The sequence below is a fragment of the Pteropus vampyrus genome, unplaced genomic scaffold (genome assembly GCF_000151845.1).
Source record: "Pteropus vampyrus isolate Shadow unplaced genomic scaffold, Pvam_2.0 Scaffold75, whole genome shotgun sequence".
In the NCBI taxonomy this organism is placed as follows: Eukaryota; Metazoa; Chordata; class Mammalia; order Chiroptera; family Pteropodidae; genus Pteropus; species Pteropus vampyrus.
Genome location: NW_011888856.1, coordinates 2,705,027 through 2,709,171, shown reverse-complemented (window position 1 = coordinate 2,709,171; position 4,145 = coordinate 2,705,027). Strand labels below are relative to the sequence as shown.

The following is a 4,145-nucleotide window of genomic DNA, read 5'->3' as shown; positions in this document are numbered from 1 at the left end:
ATAGAACTTCTGCTCGCCTCGGAGTGTTGCCATGGCAGCTGACCACCGGCTTAGCAGTTAAGCACTGGTGGCTGCGAACGAACAGCTGGGGGAAGTCATAGTGGATAATTCTCCATCCCTCCGGTTTCCTTTCATCTGAAGAGGTCATATTCCCAACTCCTATGAGTCCTTCAACCACCCATGAGGGAGAATGGCCTCATCTGTGTCATGAATTTGGGGAGCATGAACTGGGCATGCTCAGCTCAGCCTTCAGCTCCCCTGGGGTGCAGGCCGTTTGCAGGAAGCTGATGTTCTCCTCTGCCCCTCCATGTGTCAATCTTACCAGTTCATTCATAAGACTAACATTTATTTACTGGTGTCTGGTCGATTCCAGGCACTGTTCTGCTTCTGGGGATATCATGGTGAACAAAATAGACCAAGGTCCCTGTCTCAGGAGATATATAGGCTATAAACAATAAACAACCAATAAGTATATTATATAATATATCGAAAGGGGATAAATGCTGGTGCACAGAAAAGAGAATGGTGAGGAGATCAGGACTACTTGATTGGCAGTTGAAGGGCTAAACATTGTGATCTGGAAGCCTCACTTAGCAAGTGCGTTTGAGCCAATGAGGAGTGTCATCTGTCACTCACACTTAGAACGTTAACAAACGCGATAGCGTTTGTTTGTTTGTTTGTTTGTTTGTTTTTTGCGAGGCAACCCTTGGTTGACCTCACGGATTGCAAAGAACTTGTCAGCTTACCATCCCTTATTTTTTATTTTTTACGCCTACAGCACCTGGTCTTCCTAGGTGGTCTCCCATCCAAGTACTAATCAGGCCTGATCCTGTTTAGCTTCTGAGATCAGACGGGATCGGGCTTGTTCAGGGTGGCATGGCCGTAGACAACAAACACCATAGCTTTTGAGGTGAATATTGACCATTCCGTTCCTCGGTCCAAGTAGGCACTTGTCCTCAGTGCCTGAACATGCCCTAAGTGGCTTGCATGAGTAGAACTTTGGGCTCTGGCTCTCAGCAGAGGCAGTTCATCCTCCTGAGGTGTCTTGGAGCAATGCCTCAGTCAGAATTGCCTGTAATTAGTGCTTTAACCAGCTTTGCAAATAGATACAGGTAGATAGTCCGCCCACCTCACCCTGCCTCGGCTTTGCATCCAAGGGGGCAGTATGACGGCAGTGGCTAATGCTGTTGGCAAACAAATGAGTGCTGTTTTCCTTTTAAGGCAGCGGTCCTCAGTGTGGTCCCCCACCAGGTGGGTGGAGGGCCATGATTTCCGGAACCTTCCAGGGGGTGTCTGTGAGGTCAAAATTACTTTCATAGCAGCACTAGGATGTTATTTGCCTCTTTCTTTTACATTCTCTCCTGTGTACGGTGGAATTTTCCAGAGGTTACATGGCATATAATAGCACAACAGATTGACTGAAGAAGCAGATTAAAATACTCCTTTTTTTCTAACTATATATTTGTGTGAAGCCTGATTTTCTTTATATATTTCCATCAAAACAACATATTGCAATACACTGAATGCAGAAGATATGAAAAATCCAGCTGTCCGTTAAGCCAAACTTAAAAGAGATTTCTAAAGAAGTTAAAACAGCCTTTGTCCTTGCTAAGATTGATTTTTGGGGAAAATACAGTTACTTTCCATATAAATGACATTTATATTAATATACATAGTAAGCTTTTTATTATTTATAAATAAATTCATGAATAAACAAACATTTTTTTTCAGTTTTAGTTTTAATTTAGTGATTCTCAGTGGGTATAATTCACATAAACAAACGTAAAGGGTTCCTGAGACCAAAACGTTTAAGAAGGCGGCTCCAGAGGCTTCGATATGCTATCACGTTCACGTGCTGTTACAGCCCCAATCACCTCTTCAGAGTCGTCCTTTCTTGTCCCCAGACATCACTTGAACGCTTGGCTGTGCTTCCCCACTTGACGCTCGGATATATCTATAGGCATGCAGAACTACTTTAGATTAAGGTCTATCTTAATGGAGGGAAAAAATGCATTTAATCCAGAGTGGAAAGAAAATGAAATTAGAGATGTCCTGCGTTTGTACAACAGGTATCTGGAGAGTGGCAAGGTAATCAAGTTGATCTCTTAGGTGACTACACGTGTCCTCAGGTTGGACCCAGGGCAACTGGATGGCTGCTTAAAGAGAAGCAAAGGGAGCCTGCACACTTCCTGGCCATGTGGAAATTGGCCGCTAACTACCCAGCATGCTTTGGGTAGCCGGCTCCTGATACTGGCCCTTTGAAGAGCTGCGTGAGACGCCCTGCACCAGAGTGACCTGCGTCACTTATATTCATAAAGGTTTCCAGGCTTTATCCAGAACCCAACAAGTCAGTCTCTTGGGCTAGGGATCTAGAAATCTGTATATATATTTTTTTAACTTCTTGGTTGATTCTGCAGTTCAGCCTAGTCTGGGACTGTTGATTGGCCTCCTTAAAAATCTGTGAGTTAGTAATGGAGACATGTGAGTTACATGCTTTTGATCCCAAATATTTCTCCCAACCACCTACCACAGGTCCAAAGTACCTACCTTTGGTAATTAGCTTTTTGGGATTAAGGTGACACCATCTCTAGTGGTATCTATTTGAATATTACATTCAGCTACCTCTGGGAGTGACATTTTAGCAAGTGGCTTATAAATTCGCTCTACCGTGAGGTATGAGAAAGGGCAGAAAGGATGGGAACAAGGAGGAGGAAACTTTCTGGAAGGATATGGAAGTGGGAGGCCAGTAGCAAAAGCTTGAGGATTCCAGGCCCCTTAGGCAAGAAGAGAACAGAAGACAGACACTGATTTCTGCTGAACCGACTCCCGAGGCTCCGTGGAGGAGCCAAGATATTTCTGCAGATTTTGAAAAATGTTGGCATTGGTATCCCTGTTACTGGATGCTAATGATACGTGCTGGCTCTGAATGCAGAGAAGGGACCCAGACGATCCTTCAGCCATCTCTGCTGTTTCAGGTATGCAAACGAGATCCAGCTAATGACCTTCTCGTTGCCAGTCCGGTCCCCTCCTCTGCACTGCCTCCAGAATAATCGTCTAAAAGGCTTATTAAAAACGTTTAGAAACTTTTATTGTGAAATAGAACAGACATTCATAAAATGCATAAAACATAAGTACGTATAGCTTAACGAGTAATTAGAAGGTGACTCTTGCAACTGTCACCTAGAGCAAGAGACAGAATCCTGCCAGTCCCTCTTCTGCATGCCTCCTTCCAAACGCAGCCCTCTCCTTCCCCACAAAAGTGTCCCAATCTTGGATTTTATAAAAAATAATTTTTTTGCTTTGCTTTCGAGTTTTGTCACCTATCTGTGCATCCCCAAACACAGTAGTTTAATTTTGGCTGGTTTTAAATTTTACATAAATGAAATCATGTAGTATTTCTTGATATCTATCTTTTTTACTTTTATGTAATTTTTAAAAGATAGTTTTCATGTTGTGACAAGCAGCTGTGGTTTTTTTTTTTTTTTCAGTTTTGTGGTTGTGAAGTATTCCATTGTTTGAAATGTACCACAATCTATCTATTCTATCGTTGGTGGGTGTTTGTTTTGCTTCTAGTTGGGGTTCTTATAACCAATGCTATGATGAATATCCTTTCTTATATATCATGGTGTATATAATTATTTTCTGTAGTATGTGTACTCAGGAATGGAATTTCAAGGTGACAGGGTATATACAACCTTAATTTTACTAGTTAAAGGAACATAATTTTCCAGAATGTTTGTATTAACTATCCACTCAAGTTTTGAAGCTGATTTTATGGCCTGGCATATGGTCAACTTTTCTAACTGCTTCTTGTGTGCCTGAAAATACTTTTTAATCTGGGGTAATAGGATAAAGTGCTTTACCTAAGGTTTTCATTTTGTTTAAAGTATCCAGATCATTCCTAATTTTTATCTGCTTCAATTACTGGAATTAAGTGTGATGAAATTTCCTCCTATGTCTGTGGATTTGTCTACTTGTTTTATAGTTTTGACTTTTTAAAGTATATATTTTGAGGCCACGTTATTAAATGCATAGAAATTGAGAATTATTATGTCATCATATTGAACTGAAACATTTATCGTTGGAAGTGACCCTGTTTAACGCTGCTCGTGCTCTTTGCCTTAAAGTTTGTGTAGTTGTTGTTA

At 41.4% G+C, this 4,145-nt stretch overlaps 1 pseudogene; it reads right to left on the bottom strand.

Annotated features, from left to right (window-relative positions):
* Positions 1 to 769: 769 nt before the first annotated feature.
* On the bottom strand, positions 770 to 888 carry LOC111741271 (annotated as a pseudogene).
* Between the last annotated feature and the right edge of the window lie 3,257 nt (positions 889 to 4,145).